Source organism: Silurus meridionalis, chromosome 26, assembly GCF_014805685.1.
Source record: "Silurus meridionalis isolate SWU-2019-XX chromosome 26, ASM1480568v1, whole genome shotgun sequence".
Lineage (NCBI taxonomy): Eukaryota > Metazoa > Chordata > Actinopteri > Siluriformes > Siluridae > Silurus > Silurus meridionalis.
This window is the reverse complement of record NC_060909.1, coordinates 13,994,232-14,021,555: the sequence shown is the minus strand read 5'-3', so window position 1 is coordinate 14,021,555 and position 27,324 is coordinate 13,994,232.

The window sequence follows — 27,324 nt, the reverse complement described above, 5'->3', positions numbered from 1 at the left end:
ACCTCACACTCCAAACCGGCTTCCGCCCCCTCGTACCACTGCCGATCATCAGGGTCCCCTTTGAGAGGCTCGGTATGTACCTAATGAGCCAGCTCCCAAAATCTGCATGAGGATATGAGTACATACTCTTCACTACGCCACTTGGTACCCAGAAGCAGTCTCGCTGGGAAAAGCCACCACAAAAACATTGCCAAAGAACTGATGCTTCTTTTCAGCCATGGGAATCCTGAAAGATATGCTGACTGACCATGGTACACCTTTTGTATCAAAACTAATGTCAGTTCACACCATTTGAACTTCTGTTTGGGAGGAGACCTTGAGGACTGCTGGACATGACCAAAGACGTAAGGGCGGAACAACCATCACTATATAAGAGGCACAAGCCAAACAACAGAGAACATATAACAGTGCAGCCCAGCTGGCTCAGGTAATGATCAGGTACTGCTACTGGTCCCAAGTACAACTGCAAGTCCCTAGCTCGCTGTAAACTACCATGGTAAAAGAGCTGTGTATATAAATTATATATATACACACACACACACACACAGTGAGGAAAATAAGTATTTGAACACCCTGCTATTTTGCAAGTTCTTCCACTTAGAAATCATGGAGGGGTCTGAAATTGTCATCGTAGGTGCATGTCCACTGTGAGAGACATAATCTAAAAAAGAAAAAAATCCAGAAATCACAATGTATGATTTTTTAACTATTTATTTGTATGATACAGCTGCAAATAAGTATTTGAACACCTGTATATCAGATAGAATTCTGACCCTCAAAGACCAGTTAGTCTGCCTTTAAAATGTCCACCTCCACTACATTTATTATCCTAAATTAGATGCACCTGTTTGAGGTCGTTAGCTGCATAAAGACACCTGTCCACCCCGTACAATCAGTAAGAATCTAACTATTAACATGGCCAAGACCAAAGAGCTGTCCAAAGACACTAGAGACAAAATTGTACACCTCCACAAGGCTGGAAAGGGCTACGGGGAAATTGTCAAGCAGCTTGGTGAAAAAAAGGTCCACTGTTGTAGCAATCATTAGGAAATGGAAGAAGCTAAACATGACTGTCAATCTCCCTCGGACTGGGGCTCCATGCAAGATCTCACCTCGTGGGGTCTCAATGATCCTAAGGAAGGTGAGAAATCAGCCCAGAACTACACGGGAGGAGCTGGTCAATGACCCGAAAAGAGCTGGGACCACCGTTTCCAAGGTTACTGTTGGTAATACACTAAGACGTCATGGTTTGAAATCATGCATGGCACGGAAGGTTCTCCTGCTTAAACCAGCACATGTCCAGGCACGTCTTAAGTTTGCCAATGACCATTTGGATGATCCAGAGGAGTCATGGGAGAAAGTCATGTGGTCAGATGAGACCAAAATAGAACTTTTGGGTCATAATTCCACTAAACATGTTTGGAGGAAGAAGAAGGATGAGTACCATCCCAAGAACACCATCCCTACTGTGAAGCATGGGGGTGGTAGCATCATGCTTTGGGAATGTTTTTCTGCACATGGGACAGGGCGACTGCACTGTATTAAGGAGAGGATGACCAGGGCCACGTATTGCGAGATTTTGGGGAACAACCTCCTTCCCTCAGTTAGAGCATTGAAGATGTGTCGAGGCTGGGTCTTCCAACATGACAATGACCCGAAGCACACAGCCAGGATAACCAAGGAGTGGCTCTGTAAGAAGCATATCAAGGTTCTGGCGTGGCCTAGCCAGTCTCCAAACCTAAACCCAATAGAGAATCTTTGGAGGGAGCTCAAACTCCGTGTTTCTCAGTGACAGGCCAGAAACCTGACTGATCTAGAGAAGATCTGTGTGGAGGAGTGGGCCAAAATCCCTCCTGCAGTGTGTGCAAACCTGGTGAAAAACTACAGAAAACGTTTGACCTCTGTAATTGCAAACAAAGGCTACTGTACCAAATATTAACATTGACCTGCTCAGGTGTTCACCGGGAATTGTGTTTGTATCAGCGTTTTAAATTTTTTATAGTTCGTTTTTTCTCACTTTTTTCGCTTTAAAATATCAAAATATCGTTTTGATTTCCTGCATCCTTCACTTTCCATTGGCTCCGTCTCGACTATTTTTGCTGTCGGAAGAGCACTTTTTTCCCTGTCTGAGGGTTTGAAAGCAGTGAGTGAAGGACATTCACCAGAACTACGAACACACACTACAGTAATCACATTAAGGGTACGTAATTTCTCTATTATGGCAAACATCCAGTTCACTCAGTGTGTGAAGTGTGACATGTTTAGTCAGTCTTTCTCCGTTGTTAGCGATAATTTTATCTGTGAGAAGTGTAAGCTAGTTTGCTTTTTAACGGAGAAGATCTTAGCATTAGAGGAGCGCATCCAGAGTCTAGAGAGAAGTAGTGAGTGTGAGAGCAGTCCAAGTTCAGCAGGGGAAAGTCTGGATGCCCTAGGTGAAGGTACTATTCCCCCGACTCCGGCATTAGAGCCCTCGGAGCGGGGCGAATGGGTGACGACTCGGCGGCATACTCGCAAAGCCAAAGCTAACGCTAAGGCTCGCCCACGGGAGCACCATTCCTCTCGCTCGGCGTGTCCAACAGGTTTGCTCTCCTCAGTGAAGCACCCGCTGAGAAACCTGAAAGAGCTCTGGTTTTAGGAGACTCCATTCTGAGGCACGTGAAATTAGCTAGACCTTTAGGGGCACCAGCAGCACAGGTTATGTGTATACCGGGAGCCAGGCGCGGACATAGCAGGTCAGCTTAGATTCTTAGGAAAGCACAGGTTCTCTAAGATAGTTTTTCACACAGGAGCTAATGATATACGCCGACAGTCAGAGGTTACTAAGAGTAATATTATAGAGGTGTGTAAATTAGAGAAGGCAATGTCCGATGCTGTAGTATGCTCTGGCCCCATCCCAATGCGACGTGGCGATGTAGCCTACAGCAGGTTATGGTCGCTGAACTGCTGGATGTCCGAGTGGTGCTCCAAAAACAATGTGGGCTTCATTAATAATTGGAGCATTTTTGAGGGCAAGGCTGGCCTGTTAGGGCGGGACGGTGTCCATCCCACCCGGGAAGGTGCTGCTCTCATTTCTTGTAGTATAGGTCATAGTCTCAGAACAGCACTAGTTAACAAGTGACTGTCTAGAGCCAAGGCCAGGAGCAGACAGACAGGCTAAACCGACCGTCTGCTAGCTGCACAGAGTCGTCACTCAGGATCCACCATATTGAGACTGTGTCTGTCCCCCGAGCAAAACCAAAATATAGGAATTATCAGAAAGTCTGTTTAAGTAACCTGATTAACATTAAATTAAATAGGACTGAACGCACAGCCAGCACCTCTGATCTAAAAATAGGATTGTTGAATATTAGATCTCTCACGCCAAAAGGGCTGACTATAAACGAAATTATTACCGACCAGGAGTTTAATATAATGTGTTTGACAGAAACGTGGATTAAATCGAATGAATATGTAGCATTAAATGAGGCGAGTCCTCCTGGGTATAGTTACATACACCAACCCCGTCTAAATGGCAGAGGAGGTGGAGTAGCAGCTATTTATAATAATAATCTAAACGTCACACAAAAGACTAAACACAAATGTAAAACATTTGAAGTTCTTTACACCAACATAAAATATTCAGTGTCCGAAAGCAGGTCAAGTCAGTTAATTCCACTAATTATTATTTATAGACCCCAGGGCCCTACTCTGATTTTCTGATAGAATTTGCAGATTTCATTACAAATCTAGCTACTTCTTTAGACAAAGCATTAATTGTTGGAGACTTTAATATTCATTTTGATAATCAGGAAGACTCCTTAAGAGCAGCAGTTGTGTCCATTCTAGATTCAGTCGGAATTAATCAGAATGTTATAGGACCCACTCATAGTGGTGGACACACTCTCGATTTGTTGTTAACATTTGGATTAAAAATAAAAAACTTAGTCATAATTCCACAGTCTGAAGCTATTTCAGACCATTATCTAATCTCGTTTAAAATTTGCCTTAGTCATTGCATTTCTACGTCACCACGTTACCGTGTTAGCGAACTTTCACGTCAGCTACAGCAGCGCGTTTATTAATAATCTTCCCGATATTACGATATTAGATAGATCTCCGTCAGACCCCGCAGAGCTTGACTGGGCCACTGAACATCTAGAAACAACGTTACGTTATACTCTAGATGATGTAGCTCCCTTAAGACCAAAATGATCAGGGAGAAAAAATTAGCACAGTGGTATAATGATCATACGCGCACCTTAAAACAGACCACTCGAAAACTAGAACGTAAATGGCGTCAAACAAAATTAACAGTATTTCAAATAGCATGGAAGGAGAGCCTCCTAAATTATAGAAAATCTCTTAGTGCTGCCAGATCAGCATATTTCTCCACCCTCATAGAAAATAACAAGCATAATCCTAGATTTTTATTCAGCACGGTAGCAAAATTAACAGGAATAAAAGCACTACACTAACATGCACAACATCAATAGGTAGTAATGATTTCATGAACTTTTTTAATAATAAAATTGAAAACATCAGGCAAGAAATCCAGACGGTTAATATAAATCCAAATTATTTTACAAGTAACCCTGTAGACAGCAGTGTCATTATAACGGACAATCAACTACAAAGCTTCACTCCTATTCATGAGAGTGACTTAATTTCATTAATCTCCTCATCAAAACCATCAACCTGCCTTCTCGATCCCTTGCCTACAAGTTTCTTTAAACAGATAGCTCCAGAGGTAATCAAACCTGTTTTAAAAATAATTAACTCTTCCATTAGCACTGGTTATGTACCTAAATCCTTCAAACTGGCAGTTATCCACCCCCTTATTAAGAAACCTGACCTTGACCCATGTCAGTTGTCCAACTACAGACCGATATCAAATCTCCCCTTTATATCCAAAATTTTAGAAAAGGTTGTAGCACAGCAGTTATGCTCACATCTGCTTATGAATAACATTTTGAAATGTATCAGTCAGGATTTCGGCCTCATCATAGCACAGAGACGGCGCTAGTTAAGGTGGTAAATGACCTGTTATTGGCCTCTGATCAGGGTTTTGTCTCCTTACTTGTTTTGCTCGACCTTAGTGCAGCTTTTGACACCATTGATCACACTATACTGCTTGCTAGACTTGAGAACATTGTAGGAATAAAGGAACAGCTCTCTCTTGGCTCAGGTCTTATTTGACTGATCGCTATCAGTTTGTGGATGTAAATGGTGAGTTCTCCACACTCTATGAGGTAAAGTTTGGTGTTCCTCAAGGATCTGTCTTGGGCCCACTGCTTTTCTCTTTATATATGCTGCCTCTTGGTGAAATCATTCATAAACATGGGATTCGCTTCCATTGCTATGCTGATGACACACAGCTGTATATTTCAGCAAAGCCAGATGAGAGATCAGCTTAACAATGTTGAGAAGTGTGTAAAGGACATTAGACAGTGGATGCTTAATAACTTTCTTCTGCTCAACTCAGATAAGACGGAAGTACTTTTACTAGGACCACATGCAGCTAGAAGTAAACTTTCCGATTATGTAGCATCTCTGGATGGTGTTTCTGTTTCAGCATGTACGGCTGTCAAAGACCTTGGTGTGATTATTGACCCGAGTCTTTCCTTTGAGTCTCACGTGAATAATATCACCAGAATCACCTTCTTTCACCTTAGAAATATTGCTAAGATTAGAAATATGATGTCGTTACAGGATGCAGAAAAACTAGTTCATGCTTTTGTTACTTCTAGATTAGACTACTGTAACGCTTTACTGTCTGGGTGTGCGAGTAAGTGCATAAATAAGCTTCAGTTAGTCTAGAATGCAGCAGCAAGGGTCCTCACTAGATCTAGGAAATATGACCACATCACCCCTGTTTTAATTAGTCTACACTGGCTCCCAATCAAATCTCGCATTGATTATAAAATATTACTACTGACGATAAAGCACTTAACGGTCTCGCACCGCAGTATCTGAGTGAACTTTTGTACCAGTATGATCCTCCACGCCTACTTAGATCAAAAGGTGCTGGCTATTTGTTGGTTCCTCAAATAATGAAGACTACAGCAGGGGCAGATCTTTCTCTTATAAAGTTATGGAACAGCCTTCCAATCAGTGTTCGGGACTCGGACACAGTCTCAGTGTTCAAGTCGAGGTTAAAAACTTATTTATTTAGTCAAGCCTTTTATCAGTAGATTTTCTTAGGTAAAGGCACAGATCTGGAGGAACATGGATATAGAGTGTTTGGTGAACTGGTATATTTGTATGCTGTCGTCCCCTCACATTCACACGTTCACTCAGGTTTGTTGAACGGTGGTGTGGTGGGTCGTCTCTTATCCCAGAGATCCCTCATGTCTGTGTTACCTTCTGGTTCTCTCTTTTATTTATGCTGCCATAGCGAGTCTTGCCGGAGTCCAAACTGCACAGTGACATTAACTTTCATACACCAATAGTTACACTTAATAATCCATATCCTTCTCTTCCGTCACCCTCTCTCTCTCTCTCTCTCTCTCTCTCTTTCGGTTGATTTAAACATGCTCCTGAGGCTCCAGTGACCACTGTTCCTGCCCCTCTCCCCACCGTGGATCTTCACACTTCTGTGCAGCTCGGGACGGTCTCTCATCAACACCTTGGGTGGTTCCATGTAATTCCGGAGTAGAACGGGTGCTTTTGAGGACGGATTGGACTGTAGTTGGTGTCAGCGGTCTGCTGCACTGACTCGGGAGTGCAGTTTGCTTCTGATCATCATCACTGTACCCCGCAACTTTGCATATATGCTTCAAATGGACATTTGGTGCAACCCAGATGAGGATGGGTTCCCTCTTGAGTCTGGTTCCTCTCAAGGTTTCTTCCGTTGCCATCTCGGGGAGTTTTTCCTTGCCACAGTTGCTCATCGGGGACAAACATACTTACAAAGAACATATTTACATTTAATCACCACAGTATCTGTGTAAAGCTGCTTTGAGACAATGTTCATTGTTAAAAGCGCTATACAAATAAAAATGAATTGAATTGAATTGAATTATTTGCAGCTGTATCATACAAATAAATAGTTAAAAAATCATATATTGTGATTTCTGGATTTTTTTTTTTTTTTAAGATTATGTTCAAATTAGTGTTCAAATACTTATTTTCCTCACTGTAGATATGTAGAGATTATATATATATATATATATATATATATATATATATATATATATATATATATACACATATATATATATATATACATATTATATATAAATAATATAAAATCACACACACTGGAGATAAAAATTAGAGTACAATTTATAAACAATTGAACAATTCTGAAATAATGTCATCTTCAATGCTCAACAGTTGAAGGAGTTTTTGTCCTGTCTATACCATGCAACCAGAACACCTTTAATTACAAATTAACTAAGGCATTTTCAAAAACAACATTATTTTGCTGAAAACACACTGATCAAAATTAGAGAACAACGACTGTAGCATGGAAAAAGATTACAACAAAATGTTCTGAAGGTTACAACAGTCAGCAATTAGTAGGCAGTGTACAGGCCTCTGCTCTGAATGACTTCAGCACATCTGCGGCCACAGGACAGCACTAGTCTCTCACACTGCTCTGGTGTGATTTTGTTCCACTCTTCTTCCAGTCTCCTCCACAGTTCGGTGACTGTAGTGGGTTTCTTGGCCATAACTTTGTCGCCAAGGATTTTTCAGAGGTTCTCTATTGGGTTGAGATCATGACTCTAGGCAGGCCATGTCATTATTTCAATATTTTCAGTTTCAAAGAACTGCTTTACCCGTTTTGCTGTGTGACATGGAGCGTTGTCCTGCATGAACACTGCGGGCTGATTGGGTGATAAACGCAGGGAAGGAACCATATGTTGTTGAAGAAGGTTCTGATAAACATTTGCATTCACTCTGCCATGTAGCTGTATAAGAGGCCCAACTCCTGCTGCAGAAAACATGCCCCAAACCATGACACTTCCTCCTCCACTTTTCACTGACTTCTTTACACACTTTGGGTAAAGTCTTTCTCCAGTTTGTCGCCAAACATAATGTTTCCCATCGGACCCAAATAAATTAAACTTGCTTTCATCACTAAAGTGAACTTTGGACCAGTTCTCCTCTGTCCACACAACATGCTTAGTCTAGCCTTTTGATTCTTTCTACTAATGAGAGGTTTGGTCACTGCAGAGTCGGCTTTCAGTCCAAATGCTCTTAAACGTTAAGACACTGTATGACGAGACAGATCCTTACCCTGTTCAGCGCTGAACTAGTGAGCAATACCAGCTGCAGTGTGGAAACGATTGCGCATTGATATCCTCCGCAGTATCCTGTCCTCTCTTGTATTTGTCTTCCGTGGACGACCAGCCTTCTTGGCGGACTTGAATGAGTTTGTGATGTTGTAAAGATTCAATATTCTTGAAATCACAGATTTGGAATGACCAACTTGTCCTGCTATGGCTGATAGGGTCATCCCTTTGGCCTTCGTCTGGACAACCTGCTGCCGGAGGCTTTCAGTCACTTTAGAACAGACCACCATCTTGCAGAGTCAGTGAAACTGGAAGTTAGGCTGCCAGTTAAAAAGGGGTTGACAGATAATTAAGGAAATTAGCACCAGGTACCAGATTAACACCAATAACTGGGAGGTATCTGAAAGTGTTCTCTAATTTAGATCAGTGTGTTTTCTGCAAAATAATGTTTTTTTTGGAAATGCCTTAGTTATTTTGTGGAAAAGGTGTTCTGGTAGCATGGTATAGACAGGGAAAAAACTCCTTTAACTGTTGAGCAATGAAGATGACATTATTTCAGAATTGTTCAATTGTTTACAAATTGTTCTCTAATTTTGATCTCCAGTGTGTGGTTGTGTGTGTGTGTGTGTGTGTGTGTGTGTGTGTGTGTGTGTGTGTGTATGTGTGTGTGTGTGTATATATATATATATATATATATATATATATATATATATATATATATATTTATATACCGTATTTTTCGGACTATAAGCCGCTACTTTTTTCCCATGTTTTGAACTGCGCGGCTTACCAACGAATCGGCTAATTTATGGATTTTTCCTGGGTTTTTCCTGGGTTTTTCCCGGTTTCACAAACTTCAAGCCAAAAAACTGAACCCCATAACATTAGACCAATGAAATTTCCGAACGGAAACGAAAAAACGCACCTCACCTGTGATCTCGGGAGAAAACTTCCACTGGTGTTGATTTTTAAATGCATGACGATGCCAGAACATAAACTCCCGAGAGAAATACAATAGTTGTGAAAGGAAGGAGGAAGACAGTAAACAATGACTTACTTGGAAGGCTACTGTTTAGATACAAGCTGTTGTAGCGCGTTGAGTCCGGGTGAAGGGAGAGCTCGCTAACTCCAGTTGCAAATGAAATCATATAAGCACAGACAGGTTTCCAAAACTCATGCTTTTTTATTTTTCTTGGCAACAGCGGTTTGGGTTAGTCAAAGAAACTTAGAAATGAGCATCAGAAAATAATGAGCACATAATCCTCAGTCTCCACACCCACACACACACACACACACACACACACACACACACACACACACACACACACACACACACACGCAGTAATACCGGAAAAATGCAGTGACGTGCTGTTCCAAAAATGCCGCTCTGCTCTTAAAGGAGCCACAACATATTTCACCCGTTACACCGTGTAACGGACACTCTTGGTAAAGCCTGTGTAAAGTTCATTAGTTTCAGTGTGGCTTATACACAAGGTGCGGCTTATTTATGTTAAAAATACAAATATTTGTAAAATTCAGTGGGTGTGGCTTATACAAGGGTGCGCTTTATAGTCCGGAAATTACGGTATATATATATATAAATGCATGTCCTGCACCACCCTCACATACTTCTCTGACACAACTGACTTCCTCATACAATACCACAACTCCTCTCTTGGCACTCTGTTGTACGCTTTCTCTAAATCCACAAATACACAATGCAATTCCTTCTGTCCTTTTCTATACATCTCCATCAACATTCTCAAAGCAAATAAGGCATCTGTGGTGCTCTTCCTCGGCATGAAACCATACTTTTGCTCACAGATGGTCACCTCTTCTCTCAGCCTGGCTTCCACTGCTTTTTCCCATAACTTCATGGTGTGACTGATCAACTTAATTCTCCTGTAGTGACTGCAGGTCTGCACATCTCTGTTATGCTTAAAGATCGGTACCAGCACACTCCTTCTCTATTCCTCAGGCATCCTCTCACCTTCCAGAATCTTGTTAAACAATCTAGATAAAAACTATACTGTCATCTCTCCTAAACATCTCCACGCTTCTACTGGTATGTCATCTGGTCCAAACGACTTTCCACTCTTCATCCTCTTAATTGCTGCTCTCACTTCCTCCTTACTAATCCTATCCACATCTTGCTTCACTAACTCCACATCATCCAACCTTATCTCTCTCTCATTTTCCTCATTCATCAGCTGCTCAAAATACTCCCTCCACCTTCTGAACACACTCTCCTCGCTAGTCAACACATTTCCCTCTCCATCCTTTATTGCTCTAACCTGCAGCACATCCTTCCCAGCTCTGTCCCTCTGTCTGGCCAATTGGTACAAATCCTTTTCTCCTCTCTTAGTGTCCAACCTCTCAAACAGCTCCTCATATGCATTTTCCTTGGCTTTTGCCACATCCCTCTTTACCTGCTGCCACATCTCCTTGTACACCTCCTGCCTACCTTTCTCATCACTCTGTCAATCCCACTTCTGTTTTGCCGACCTCTTTCTCCTTATGCTCTCCTGCACTTCCTCATTCCACCACCACATCTCTTTGTCTTCCTTTCTATTTCCAGATGTCACACCAAGTACTTTTCTAGCTGCCACCCTCAACACTCCTGCAGGAGTTACCAAATCATCCAGCACCTCTTCACCACCACCGAGCCCCTGTCTGACCTCTTCCCTGAACTTTACACTAAACTCTTCCTCCTTCAGCTTCCACCATCTTATTCTTCTCTCAGTCTTCACTCTCCTCCTCTTCTTCTTCACCTCCAAAACAATCCTACAGACCACCATCCGATGCTGTCTAGCTACACTGTCCCCCGCCAACACCTTACGGTCTCTAATCTCCTTCAGGTTGCATCTCCTGCATAGAACATAGTCCACCTGTGTGCACCTTCCTCCACTCTTATAGGTCACCCTATGATCATCCTTCTTAAAATATGTATTCACCACTGCCATTTCCATCCTTTTATCAAAATACACCACCATCTGCCCTTCCACATTCCTCTCCTTAAGGCCATACCTACCCATCACCTCCTCATCACCTCTGTTCCCTACACCTACATGCCCAGTGTGCAACATATCTACCTTTCTCCTTTCCATCATATCAGCTTCCTTTCTCCCTTTACCAGTCATAGTACCAACATTTAAAGTACCAACCCTATCTCCACTCTCCTACACGTCTCCTTTTCCTGCTGTCTCTGTAGACATCTTCCTCCTCTCCTTTTCCTCCTTCGGCCAACAGTAGCCCAATTTCCACCGGTACCCTGTTGGCTAATGATACCTTTGGCGGTTGCTGTTAACCCGGGCCTCGACCGATCCCGTCTGAAATTCTTATTTGTGATCCGCATATTCGATTTGGCACATGTTTTACGCTTGATGCCCTTCCTAACGCAACCCTCCCCATTTATCCGGGCTTGGGACCAGCACTAAGAGTGCACTGGCTTGTGCCTCCCTAATGGCTATTATCCATTATAATATCCATGCCGTCATAATGATGGTATTAAAAGTTGGAAACAAAGTGAGTAAAGTGATCCATGAGATAGGAGAGACAAGAGTCTGATACATCAAATTATTATAATAATCTGATTAAACACCCTGCTGTTTTGCTGCATTATTAACCTCAATTACTGAATCAATAGGAAATTTGAGAAAATTATTCTGAATAATATCAAATAAAAACCCAAAACAGAGCATGGCTATATTTCAGTAAGAATGCATGAATTTAGGAACAGGAAGCTAATATAGCACATGGAGTGGAACTGGCGCAAAGGGGAGGAAGCGCTGCATGGATGCAGGCAGTGTGGCTTGGAGATGTGTGGCTCGTCTATGGTAACCTGGAGACGTTCCCCTTCAGGAACTTGAGCTGTATCAACAATGCTTCAGGAACGAGTGTCCAATAACTCCTGGATGGGCACAACTAGGTTAAAGGACAGGTTACACTATCGTGACAAACAAGTCCTCTTGAGACACGACCTGATTCAGGGTCAGCATCATGAACCTGAGTCTCAAGAATGAGCAGTTCAGCTGACCTAGTCTCTTAAGGGAATCAGTCTCTCAGGACTGATCTCTGGTGTGCCTAGAGCTGGAGCTACACCCAGTGTAAGAGTAAGGCTTAGCCCAGGATTTAAGAAGGTCTTCTGTGTAGGCCTGGGAAAAAAGCCAGGTGAAGGCAGTGACAAGGAAAGCGCTCTTTGAGCTTAATGGATGGGGGAGCTTTCTGCTGATCGGCCGGCCACTCGATGTTGGGTTTGGTGACAGCTCAGGTCAATACCTCCAATAGCTCCTCGAAGAAGACTGGCTGATGGGGTATGTGTCTAAAGGCTCGCAGACATCCATTTCCCTCCCCTTCTCAGCAGCTGCACACTCTCATCGCACAGGAAAGAAACCGCCAAATGGCATACTGCCAAAGCTTGCGAGAGAATGCTGGACCAAGCAGGTGAGAAAGGTGAAAGGGACAAGCCCGTCTCCAGACCCTCTTCTAGGTCCACCTGCGAGCCCAGGTCCTCGAAAGACGATTTGCCTCAGTGTAAGCAGGGCCAGACCGCCGAAGAGTGCTCTTCAGAAGCAGGGCGTTTGCATGTGAGCACAATCTCCGCAGTCGCTTCCTTCAGAACTGACCAAGCATGCTCGGCTCCCAAGCAAGCGACACAGCCTATGATAAAATATATATAGCACCGGTTCAATTCTTGCTTTTATAGCATCCTGGTCGTGAAGTCACCATGCTTTTCATTGGACTTATTACACATGTGATTCTGTGCGTGGACAACGCAGAACCGTTCCCAAAACATTGTTAATGCAGCTTCCTGAAAGGGGAACCCAAAGTGTGAGAGCATGAAAAACCCAAAATGTGTATGTGTGTTTTTTTTTTTTAAATGATGAAATAATCATGAAATGGACTAAAATAAACTCCAATGCGAGCACTAAGGAGGAACTTTAGCTCAAGATAGAATTCTGAATATAGTCTGTCACGACATCAGACCTAAAGAACTTTAGTAATATCTAAAAATATTTACACACACACACACACACACACACACACACACCCACCCACCCACCCACCCACACACACAAAATCATCCAGGATTAAATCTTCAATCATAAAGAATTTTTTACATTGATTTGCTTTGGAGTTTTTAACTTGTTAGGATGACTAACACTTCTCGCTCTTTTTCTCTCTCTCTCTCTCTCTCTCTCACACACACACACACACACACACACACACACACACACACACACACACACAGAGCAGATGCCTGAGCTAAACAGACCCTGTACAGGATTTATTTGAGTCTTTCTCACAGCGTGAGTGGGAGTTTGCTGTCTGGAAGCCGTATGGCTGAAATATAACACATACTGACACACTTACAGATACACACATTGACAAAAATACATGCAATCTGTACTTCATTCTGGTGAGTGTGTGTGTGTGTGTGTGTGTACTGCAATCGAGTTTCACATCCTAATCGCATGGACCAGATGGAGGTTGTGATGATGTCAGAGGTCAGAGTACCCATCAGGCCCAGCGGTTCTGGAGCAAGATTTAAGCTAAAATGAAGATGGATGTGTCTTGTTTTGTTTCAGTCCGAGACTTCAGGAGCGATGTGAGAGCACAAACCCATGACCAAACACGATCGTCGATGGATGGAACGACAGAGGAGAGAAGACCAGTGCCAGTCTGTCTCACTGTTTTTCAGTCTGTCTGTCACTCTCATACTATGCCTGTCAGTCTGTCTGTCTGTCTGTCTGTCTGTTACAGTTTTTCTCAGTTGCTTTGAAACTTTTCTCAAATCAGAAATGAAATACTTAAAACTCTTTGTTCAACCTCCATGTCATTTAGTCACTTGTGCACATCATAAAAACAATTCCCTTTCAGGAACTCTAGCTGCATCGAAATGCTTTGGGAACGCTCCCAAGTCTTCACGCTCTGAAATAATGTGTGTAATCAGTCAAAAATGTGATGATGGCCATCACCGGTGGGGTGACGCCACGACCAGGAGAGTAAAACACATATGAGTGAGGGCAGCGGCAGCTTCTGTCTGTTCACAAAGTGCTCTGTGTGTTTGTGTTGTCTGTCAGATTGTTTGTCAAAAAAAAAAAAAATAAATAAATAAATAAAAGCAAGCAAAAAATGTAAGCACACTTTCCGGCTGTGTGCTCCTCCCTGCCCCCTCTATATTACGGGGGGAATACGCACAGCTTGTGTGTCGCTTACTAGGGGGGGTACGGAAGCCTCTGAACTTACAGGGGTTGTAATGCATGCCGTTGCCGAGCTTAATATAACTTGGCCGCCTCATGAGTGCTTTTTTTTTCCCGAGTGCTTTCTGACACCTGTGTCACAACCTCCACGTTGGGGTCTTCCTTTTTCCGACCTGCACACAGAGTTGTCCAGGTCATGGGTTAAGCCTTTTTCGGCCCGCCACTTCACCCCCAGTTCTACTGTGTATTCCCACATTATGGGGTGAAAAGGACATGGTTATGAGGCGATGACGCAGGTTGAAGAGACACTTGCCACCTATCTCTCTCCCAGTGTAATTCCACTTGGCCTGCTGTACATGAGACTCCTTCAGTGGTGGCTCAGGACCCGTGGGTTCTCACAGATTGGCAAACTGCTCTGCAACCTCTCTTTGAGAGCAGTTTACATCCCGGGTTGGTTGAACAAGGCAGCAATTTGTAAGAGCCGAGGTGGATTTGTTTGTGTCTCGAAAGATGTCGCACTGTCCCCTCTGGTTCTCCCTTACTCCTCCAGCTGGGACTGGACGGCATGGCTCCGGCGTGGCCAAGGCTGCATCTGTACGCCTTTCACCCTGTAGCGCTGCTTTCAGGAGTTCTGGAGAGAGTTTGCTGGGATGGAGTCCATCTCCTCCTGGTAGCTCCAAGGTGGCCAAACAAACCATGGTCCGTGGACCTGGTAGCTCAACTCGACCACCCTCTATGCTTGGGGGTGTCATATTTCACCCTAGCCCAAAGCTGTGGAGGCTGTGGCTGTGGCCTCTGAGCTCCGAGGTTCTGGTCTCTAAACCGAGGTGGTAGAGGCCATTCTCCACTCCAGAGCTCCCTTCACAAGGAGGTCGTATGCCACCAGGTGGCATCTGTTCTGCTCATGGTGTGAGCACCACCAGCTGGATCCAATTCACCAAGGGATTGGCTCGGTCTACCCTTAAAGTATAAGTGTCTTCCATTTCAGCTTATCACGCCCCTGTGACCGGGCTATCTCTGAGCAGAGACCCGATTGTAACTTGTTTTCTCCACGGCACCTGGTACGACCTAGAGGGCCTGGGTGGGACCTGGACATTGTTTTGGGGGCTCTGTCTGAGCCCCCCCTTTAAGCCTCTAGCGGAGGCATCTTGGAGGTACCTTTTAATCAACGTCACGTTCTTGTTGGCCATCTGTGCTATCAAGAGGGTAGGGGACTGGTCAGTCTAACGTGATTGGACATTTGTTCCCAAAGCGTATAGACGCAGCTCAAGTTACTGAAAGGGAACGTCTCAAGGTTATGTATGTAATCCTAGTTCCCTGAGGGAACGAGATGCTGCCTCTCTATGCCACACCTCCGGCGTCCCTGCAGTGCTTCCTTCTCCCTTAAAGAAGCTGTCACTGCCCTCACCCATATGCATTTTATACTCCTGGTCATGTCGTCACCCCACCAGTGATGGCCAGCGTTATGGTTTTGACTGATTGCACACATTATTTCAGAGTGTGAACACTCGGGCGTGTTCCCAAATCGTTTCGATGCAGTGTCTTGTTCCCTCAGGGAACTAGGGTTACATATGTAACCTAGAGACATTCTCGTTGCTTTGATTTAATTGTGACTGTTTTAGTACATTCATTTAATTGTTTGTGTACAATTGTCAGCTGTTTCCTATATTATAATTTGTTTGTCATTTTGATCAAAACATATTATACTAGTTTCACCCCAGAACATCTCAGCATCAGTTAATGGTATATATCATTAAATGCAAAATTGTTAAAGCAGATGTCATCATCTGTCAAGCTAAAATTTCTATTACCGTTTTTTTTGTAAATGTGTCTTAAATTAATGAATTGTGCAAATGAATCTTGAATGTCACTAATGAAGGGTAGTGTACATATCAGATCAACCAATGATCAACTAGTTCTCTAAAATAGGTCAAAGGTGTGAACCTTTAATTGGCAAGCATATACAGACAGAGCAAAACACAGAATTTGAATTTCTGAAAATGAATAAACAACCAAGAAAGAACGAACAATATTATAGTACAGTAAAAGTGTGAATCCTGTCCAGTCTCATGCAATCAGTATACAAACCTGATTCCAAAAAAGTTGGGACATTGTACAAATTGTGAATAAAAACAGAATGCAATTGTTACGTGGCGGATATGGAGGCGGAAGCCGGAATAGAAGCACACGTGTTTATTAAACAAAAATGCAGAGCCAACACAAAATTCCCGCAGAGATCAGGATAATCCGGCAAAAGGCAGTCCGCTAATAATATCCACAGTGCGTTATGGAGGAAGCGCGCCGCGGAGGCAGCGACGGAGAAGCGTCGGTAGTCTGAGGTGCACTGGGGAAGGTTAACTCAGCCGTGGAGAGAGCGAGGAGTCCAGGAGGAGAAATTATTTAGCAGGAGAAGCATACACACAAACACACACCACCATGAACCTACAATAACGGACAGGGAGTGTGGGTGAATGTGGGGTTTTTATATGAGCTGGGGATGAGCGAGTAAAATGAGCCCAGTGGTTCCCCATAAAGCCCGATTGCGAGCAGCTCCGTGCGGGCGGGGCACGCACGGGAGAAGGAGCGAGGTGCTTTGTGGAATGCCGAAGTTTGACAGCCGCCGAAGTAGGCGTGGCAGGGGAATTCCTGACAGCAATGATATGGAAGTTTCAAATTTCATTATTTTATTCAGAATACAACATAGATGACATATCAAATGTTTAAACTGAGAAAATTTTTAATTTTTAACTTTAAAATAAGTTGGTTTTGAATTTCATGGCATCAACACATCTCAAAAAAGTTGGGACAAGGCCATGTTTACCACTGTGTGGCATCCCCTATTCTTTTTATAACAGTCTGCAAACATCTGTGGACTGAGGAGACAATTTGCTCAAGTTTAGGAATAGGAATGTTGTCCCATTCTTGTCTAATATAGGCTTCTAGTTGCTTAGCTGTCTTAGGTCTTCTTTGTTGCATCTTCCTCTTTATGATGCGCCAAATGTTTGCTATGGGTGACAGATCTGGACTACAGGCTGGCCATTTCAGTACCGGATCCTTCTTCTATGCAGCCATGATGTTGTAATTGATGCAGTAAGTGGTCTGGCATTGTCATGTTGGAAAATGCAAGGTCTTCCCTGAAAGAGCCAACGTCTGGATGGGAGCATATGTTGTTCTAGAACTTGGATATACCCTTCAGCATTGATGGTGCCTTTCCAGATGTGTAAGCTGCCCATGCCACACGCACTCATGCAACCCCATACCATCAGAGATGCAGGCTTCTGAACTGAGCACTGATAACATCTTGGGTTGTCCCTATCCTCTTTAGACTGGATGACAAGGCATCCCAGTTTTCCAAAAAGAACTTCAGATTTTGATTCGTCTGACCACAGAACAGTTTTCCACTTTGCCACAGTCCATTTTAAATGAGCCTTGGCCCAGAGAAAACCTTTGTGACCTATAGAGTTTTAGCCACAGTGGATTGTGTTCACTGACAATTTTTTTAAAAAGTATTCCTGAGCCAGTACAGTAACATTCCTGTATGTGATGCAGTGCCATCTAAGGGCCCGAAGTATGGTTTCCGGCCTTGACACTTATTGTTCCAGATTCTCTGAATCTTTGGATAAAACTATGATCTGTAGATGATGATAACTTCAAACTCTTTGCACTTTCTCTCTGAGAAACACCTTACTGATATTGCTCCACTATTTTTCACCGCAGCATTGGGGGAATTGGTAATCATTTGCCCATCTTGACTGTTGAGAGACACTGCCACTCTGATATCACTCAATCTATATTCTATTGTAAATAAAATATAAATTTATGAGATTTGTAAATTATTGCATTCCTTTTTTAGTTACAATTTGTACAGTGTCCCAACTTTTTTGGAATCGGGTTTGTAAATCAAATATGCAATCAAATAAATGAATTTGTGCTACTGAAATAAATATATAACATCCAGAAGCAATTCAATGTAATCCAAATGGTAGTTTGTAACAGGAAATATTGAAACTGTGTAGCGTCATACTGACAAAATGACTGAACATTTTGATGATCTTGTTTGTGAACAATGATAAAAGGACTTGTTTTTCTGGTGACAATGAGATGGTTATTGACAGAAATACTTGCTTTTGAGAGATGAACTAATAATTTTGAGTAAAGTACAGGCTTTCGCAAGAAATCCAATGTGTTTGCTTCGAGAATGCATTTACTGGTTTGCAAATATTAAGGATGATTTGAGAAATGCTTTGAAGCAACTGAGGAAAAACTGTAATATCTCTGAACAACTCCAAATAAGTTGCTGGACATCACATAAATATGACATTCTAATGTGATATGAGGGTTGAGGGAATGAGAGAGAGACGTTGAGCATAAACACACAGTGAGAAGGATAAGCAGAACAACAGCACACTGTACACATCTGTACAAAGAGAGAGCAAAGATAACACAGTACATATACCTTAGAAATATTGCTAAAATTAGAAATATGATGTCGTTACAGGATGCAGAAAAACTAGTTCATGCTTTTGTTACTTCTAGATTAGACTACTGTAACGCTTTACTGTCTGGGTGTGCGAGTAAGTGCATAAATAAGCTTCAGTTAGTTCAGTATGCAGCAACAAGAGTCCTCACTAGATCTAGGAAATATGACCACATCACCCCTGTTTGAATTAGTCTACACTGGCTCCCAATAAAATCTCGCATTGATTATAAAATACTACTACTGACGTATAAAGCACTTAATGGTCTCGCACCGCAGTATCTGAGTGAACTCCTGTACCAGTATGATTCTCCACGCCTACTTAGATCAAAAGGTGCTGGCTATCTGTTGGTTCCTCAAATAATGAAGACTACAGCAGGGGGCAGATCTTTCTCTTATAAAGCCCCACAGTTATGGAACAGCCTTCCAACCAGTGTTCGGGACTCAGACACAGTCTCAGTGTTCAAGTCGAGGTTGAAAAATTTATTTAGTCAAGCCTTTTATCAGTAGATTTTTCTTAGGTAAAGGCTCAGATCTGGAGGGAGCATGGATATAGAGTGTTTGGTGAACTGGTATGTTTGTATGCTGTCGTCCCCTCACATTCACACGTTCACTCGGGTTTGTTGAGGGTGGTGTGGTGGGTCGTCTCTTATCCCAGAGATCCCTCATGTCTGTGTTACCTTCTGGTTCTCCTTTTTAGTTATGCTGCCATAGCGAGTCTTGCCGGAGTCCAAACTGCACAGTGACATTAACTTTCATACACCAATAGGGACACTTAATAATCCATATACTTCTCTTCCTGTCACCCTCCTCTCTCTCTCTCTCTCTCTCTCGGTCGAGTTAAACATGCTCCTGAGGCTCCAGTGACCACTGTTCCTGCCCCTCTCCCCTCCGTGGATCTTCACACTTCTGTGCAGCTTGGGACGGTCTCTCATCAACACCTTGGGTGGTTCCATGTAATTCCGGAGTAGAACTGGTGCTTTGAGGATGGATTGGACTGTAGTTAATGTCAACAGTCTGCTACACTGACTCAGGAATACAGTTTGCTTCTGATCATCATCACTGTACCCCGCAACATTGTATATCTGCTTCAAATGGACATTTGGTGCAACCCAGATGAGGATGGGTTCCCTCTTGAGTCTGGTTCCTCTCAAGGTTTCTTCCTTATGCCATCTCAGGGAGTTTTTCCTTGCCACAGTTGCTCATCAGGAACAAACATACTTACAAAGAACATATTTACGTTTAATCACCACATTATCTGTGTAAAGCTGCTTTGAGACAATGTTCATTGTTAAAAGCGCTATACAAATAAAAATTAATTGAATTAAATTGAATATAGAGAACAAAGTGCAGAGAGAACACAGAGTGCAAAGAGAACAAAGTGAGAGAATGTAAAGAACGAAGAGAACCCAGGCTGACACTCTGACACCATGAAGAAGTCTGGTTCACTCTGTGAGCGTTAGTGGCTCTGTCAGAGCTGAACACTGATCAGTCAGAAGACAGGATTGTAAGGAATCACAGTTATTAGCACACAGAAAATAATTAATTTTCCTGGATCTTCACAATCCAAGGTGTTTTATTCCTCTTATACCACAGCAATTTATCAAATATTATACTGTTACATATTACACTGTTACAGCTGCATCTGCTCTGACTTTCTCTTCTTCCTGTCTCTTACAGGAGACATTTACTGAAAGATTCACCACCTAAATTGCAACATTATAAAATCAATGTATTACCAGTGACGCATTTATGTAAACGTTCCTGAGAATGAGCTGCTGCTATGGAAACGTAAGAATGAGTGCATTACTGTAAACTTGTTAATCAACACCTGACAATTCACAATCCGATAATGACCATGCTGCAGTTTTCTCACAAAGTATTAAATCTTAGAAATATCAATTTCACATTTTAATGGTGATCTTTGTACTCTGATGTTTGTGTCCTCAAACCCAGCTGTGTTTCTAGTAAAATTCTTATATCAGTGAAATACAGTGCACAGAACGTAGCAGCTTCACATAGGACTCAACACAAGCAAATCCCACCGCTGTGTTTTATTCACTTAACAGGGTCGCTGTGCTCTTCTCTCATTATGCTATAATTTACACACACATACAAACGCATGCACACACACAGGGGAAATCACACTCCTCACTACACACTCTTAGAGGAAATCTGCGGCTTCACTTACCAACTTTATTTTGAAGTAATGAAGTATGTGTTTCATTTTATATTCATGAACAAAGTTCTCTACAGACTGGAATTGATCACTGCAAAAGGCATCATAAGTTTGTGAGTTTAGATCTTAGAGACATGGCTGAACCCTTATTTGATTAATTAATTTTTACATCGTGCATACGTCATGAATGCAAAATGGTTAAACCTAAATGGTCTAAAATTTTTATTAAACTTTTTTTGTAAATGTGACTTGAATTGATCAATTGTGCAGATGAATTTTAAATGTCACTAATAAAGGCAAGTGTACGGCATCAGATCAACCAATCAACTAGTTCTCACAGGTCAAAGGTGAATCTTGTGAACCTTCAATTGGAGAGTGTATACAGACAGAGAAAAACAAAGAAATATAAATTTAAGAACTAAGAAACGAACACTTGTATAGTACAGTAAAAGTGTGAAGCCTGTCTGGTCTCTTGCAATCAGTATAAATCAAATATTTAATTAAATAAAATATTTTTGTGCTACTGAATTTCATAGATGCCGTACAGAAGGAAGTCACACTTTGTGCATTTTCAGTCACTGTGATCCAAACCATAGTTTAAATCAAGAAATCCTGAAACTGTGTGCCATCATACTGACATCACTAAACATTTTGATGATTTAGTTTGTGAATAATGACAAAGGAACATTTCATTCCTATGGGAATGACACATTGTAAAAATTCATTGACACAAATACTTACTTTTGAGAGATGAACTAAGGCTTTTGAGAAAAAAATACAGGCTGTTGCAATAAATCCAATGTTTTGTGCTGTTTGTACAAATTGTTTTGAGAATTCACTTACTGATTTGCAAACATTAAGGATAATTGAGAAATGCTTTAAAGCAGCTGAGAAAAACTGTAATATCTGCAAACTAGTAAGTGCATTCTCAGAGCAATTTGTACAAACAGCACAACACATTGGATTTCTTGCAAAAGTCTGTACTTTTCTTAAAATCCTTAGTTCATCTTTTAAAAGTAAGGATTTGTCAATATACGCTCACCAATTGAACATTCACGAGATTCACCTTGACCTATTTTAAAAAACTAGTTAATCATTGGTTGATCTGATGCCATACACTTGTTTTTATTAGTGACATTCAAGATTCATCTGCACAGTTCATCAATTCAAGACACACACAAAAAGGTTTAATAGGAATTTAATCTTGACAGATTATGACAACTCATTTAACAATTTTGCATTTAATGACATATGCCATGAACTGATGCTGAGATGTTTTGGGGGTTAAGACTATTTAGGTGAAACCAGTAAAATATTTTGATCAATCTGTTACGACCCAGTCTAGGGTTAGGCCGGACAGAGTATTTAGCTCGGGATTCAAAAGAATGGATCTTATAAATTGACAACCCAAACACACCACAAACCACAAACGCACAAAAAGGTTTGCTACACAGGTGTTGGTATATTGTAACACAAATATATGTACACAGACTTACAGGCTTGTCTTCAGGGTGGGCCAAGGCCAAAACAATAAACAAAAAGGACTATTTTGGGGAAGCTACCTTTCCCTCAAAACAAAGAAAAGGAAAATACAAACAGCTTCCCCAACTCCCTGCTTCAAAAACAAAGACAAAACAATCCCTCACCCAAAGTAAATGGCAGCCACACCCCTAATGCCAGTTAAATAAATATGTACAGTGCCCAAAGATATTACAATATAATACAAAATAAATATATACAAACAACAGTAGTCCAAGGGGCTAAACAGGCTCAAGGTCAGTAAACAGGCAGAGGTCAAAATCACAAACATCAACAACCAATCTATACCTGACCACCAAAACACCACTACAACAACTCTCCCCAATTGCTTCACAAAATAAATATATACAAACAACAGTAGTCCAAGGCTAAACAGGCTCAAGGTCAGTAAACAGGCAGAGGTCAAAATCACAAACATCAACAACCAATCTATACTGACCACCAAAACACCACTACAACAACTCTCCCCAATTGCTTCACAAAATAAATATATACAAACAACAGTAGTCCAAGGGGCTAAACAGGCTCAAGGTCAGTAAACAGGCAGAGGTCAAAATCACGAACATCAACAACCAAGCTATACCCTGAACACCAAAACAAACAGTCAAAACACCACTACAACAACTTTCCTCCTTAAATAGAAAACTGGTGGATGATGTCATCGTGAAGGAGGTGGGATCAGCCAGGCTAAGGCAGGCCTCAAACTCTGGAGTGGATCGGACCTGCACACAAAGTACACATACAGAACACCGATATGGACATGGGCTACCTAGGGTTGTAACACCCCCCCACCTAAGTGTGAACCCACTGGGTTCACAATAAAAAGAAAAAAAACCAACCCTTTATCCCCTCTAACCACGGGATAAGGTGTCGGCTAAAACATTTAGTTTTCCCTTTTTTTGGCTAATCACCAAGTTAAATCCCTGTATATTGAGAGACCAACGCATTAACCGCTGATTGGTATTACACATGCGGTTCAAGAACACTAAGGGGTTGTGGTCAGTTACAACTTGAACAGGAGTAAGACAGTCACTAAGGTAGACCTCGAAGTGTTGGACGTCCAACAGCAAAGCAAGAGCTTCCTTTTCAATCGTGCTATAGTTAAGCTGGTGTTTTAAAAACTTCTTTGAGAAGTAACAAACAGGGTGTTCTATCCCCTGATCATCCTCCTGTAGAAGCACCGCACCTGCACCTGTGTTACTGGCATCAACCTCCAACTTGAATAGTCTGCTCAAGTCTGGAGCAGACAGAACTGGGGAGCTAGTTAGGAAGAGTTTAACTGCCTCAAAAGCTGACTGACACTCTTGGGACCACTTGAACGAAACACATTTCCGTAATAAATTGGTAAGGGGCAAAACCACATCCAAAAAATTCTTACAGAAACACCGGTAATATCCAGCCATTCCTAAAAACCGACGGAGATCACGCCTTGTCTTAGGAGCTGGGAACATGCATATTGCCTGAACCTTGGCACTTAACGGCTTCACCACCCCTTGTCCTACCTGTTTACCTAAATATGACAACTCTGCCAACCTAACATTTGTCCAAACTAAAGACGCATTTGAAAGACGTGTAAAGACGAGTTCTAGTTTTTCCAAGTGTTGTTCCCATGTATCTGAATAGATGACATCATCTAGGTAAGCAGCACAGTTCGAAACATCCCCCAGGACTCTATTCATTAACCGCTGGAAGGTCGCTGGGGCATTACGAAGGCCAAACGCCATCACGGTATACTGGAGGAAATTGTCTGGCGTGGCGAAAGCAGAGATCTCAGCTGCACGGTGGGAAAGGGGAGCCTGCCAATAACCCTTAAGGAGATCCAACTTAGTAGTGAATTTAGATGCACCAACAGAATCAACACAATCTTCCATCCGTGGCAGAGGAAACGAATCAGGCTTTGTCACAGCATTCACCTTTCGAAAATCTGTACAGAAACGAACAGAACCATCAGCTTTTGGTACCAACAGGCAAGGGGAGCACCAGGGGCTCACACTCGGAACAGCTAAACCATTTTCTAGAAGAATCTATTTCCTGCTTCATAATTGCTCGCTTAGCAGGACTTGCGCGATACGGGTGTTGTCTAATCGGTTCATGAACACCAACATCAATGTCATGTTCCAAGACATTAGTAAGGGATGGCACATCAGCAAACAATTTGGGAAACTTGCTTATTAGCTCCTGAATGTCTTTCTGGAACAATTGGGGCAACCCTTCCAACTTCTGACAACCACTCTAAGGCCTCAGAGTTGGGTGCCTGAAGAGAAGACATGCAGTTCCTACCAAGGTGTAACTCCTCAACCTCAGGGGAGTACTCGAACAGGAGAAATTCGCCTGTCCACTGAAACAGTAACCACCGGTACTACGGTTGAAGTCGGTTTGGACTGCATAGGTGAAGAACAAGCATGATACTTTTTCAACAGGTTGATATGACACACACGGGTACTACTTCTACGTCCAGGTGTACTAAGGACATAATTAGTTGGACTCAATTTTTGCTTTATCTCATAAGGCCCCGCAAACCGTGTCTGTAGAGACGATCCTGGCACAGGTAATAAGGCCAATACAAAGTCTCCAACACAAAAAGAGCGTGAGACAGCCTTACGATCATACCGCTTTTTCATCGCATCTTGGGAAGAACCGAGCGCAAGCGTGCCTTTTCCCTGGCTAACTGCAAACGCTCACGAAGAAGTCGAACATCCTTTAAAATGTTCCTTCCCAGAGGAGGAGGACCCTTTGCCAACCACTGTTCCTGCAATGCTTTTAAGGGACCCCTCACGGTGTGACCAAACACAAGGTCCAACGGGCTAAAGCCAAGAGATTCTTGTACCGCATCACGAACAGCAAACAGTAAGAGAGGCACGCCCTCATCCCAATCTTTACCCGATTCAACACAAAAGGTGCGCAGCATGGTTTTAAATGTCTGGTGAAAGCGCTCCAAGGCACCCTGTGACTCTGGATGATAAGCACTAGAACACTGGTGGGAAATTTGCAACACACGCATCACTTGTGAGAACAACTGTGACGTGAAGTTTGTCCCACGATCGGTTTGTACATATCTCCGAAATCCAAAGGTAGTAAAAAAAACTTAATGAGAGCTCTAACCACTGCTTTTGATTTAAGTGTACGCATGGGAAACGCCTCAGGGAACCATGTGGCAGCACACATGACAGTTAACAAATAACAGTTACCAGAGCTGGTTTTAGGCAATGGTACAACACAATCCACTATGATCCGTTCAAACGGGTCTGTGCTGACCACAATGGGGTTTAGGGAGCAAGCGGAACAACCTGATTGGGTTTTCCCACTATCTGACAGGTATGACATCACTCTTAATACCAGGCCAGAAAAAATAATGCAAGATACGATGATAGGTCTTGCGAATCCCTGCATGTCCTGAACAAGGATGATCATGAGCCAAACTAAGAACATGCTTCCGAAATAAACAAGGAACCACCAGCTGGAATGCTTCCAACCAATGATCATCAGGACTGATGGGGGACCATTTCCTCATTAGCACCCCATCTTCAATACAATACATTGACTGGTACCTCTCGGAACTAGATTGACTCGCTGCCAACTCAAAACACTGTGTTAATGAAGGGTCAGATTTCTGAGCAGCCACTAACTGGTCACGTGTCACTGGTTGGTCTATCTCAAAGCCGTTATCAGCACATCCCTCATGCAACACATCAAGCGGCTCGCTAGAATCTTCAACAGGCTCCTCCTGAGACAGAAAAGACACAGAAAGATCAACCACATCACCCAATTTTCTTTGTTGGGCCTGTGTCAACACACAAACAGGGAACACAGAGGAGTGCATGTCATTAGGTGAAGGGGAAATACTCAGGTTCTGAAACTACTTTAGGTAAGGAGAAGACCCTAGTTCCAGCTACGTCATTCCCTAGAATGACTGAAACACCTGCAACTGGTAGCTCGGAGTGCACAGCTACCTTCACTAGCCTGGAAAGATTCTCCATTTCTAAATATACTATGTGCAACGGCACACGACTTACCTCCATACCAATACCTTGAATCAGTACATCACTACCAGCATACGAAGCTTCAGAAAATGGTAGTGTGTTTTCCAGCACAAACGTCTGCGCTGAGCCTGTATCTCTCAATATACTTACAGGCTGTTTATCCTGGCCAACACCAAAAGATACATAACCTAAAAAACAAATGATTTAAACACTGGCTCTATTTCATCAGTGGTGCTTTGGGGAACCACTACTGCGTTCACCTTTTTTATCTCCGTCTGCTGTTTCAATTGCTTCTGCTTTAACACCGGACAGTTTGCGATAACATGCCCTGCCTCATGACAATAAAAACAGCGGCGGGAACCATCTAAAGAGTTAGGGACAGTACGAATTTTACTCACAGGATTGGCCAAAGGGGCAGACACATCCTTCCGAGATGACGGAGGACTGAATACAACTTTATGAGTTAATACGAACTCATCTGAAAATATAGCCACATTGGCCAGCATGTCGATCTTTGAATGAACCACCAGCTGTTAAGGCTAGCAGACCTCACTGTAGCACTGTAGATTTCACGGTCTCATAATCCAAACTCTGCTCTAGAGTAAGTGCAGAACACACTTCCTGTGCCTTACCCGACAGTTTACACTGTAATAACCACAAACTTAATAAACCACAAACTTTTTGGCCAGTTTGAAGTTGTAGCGATCCTCTCAAATACAGCAAAGTAAGC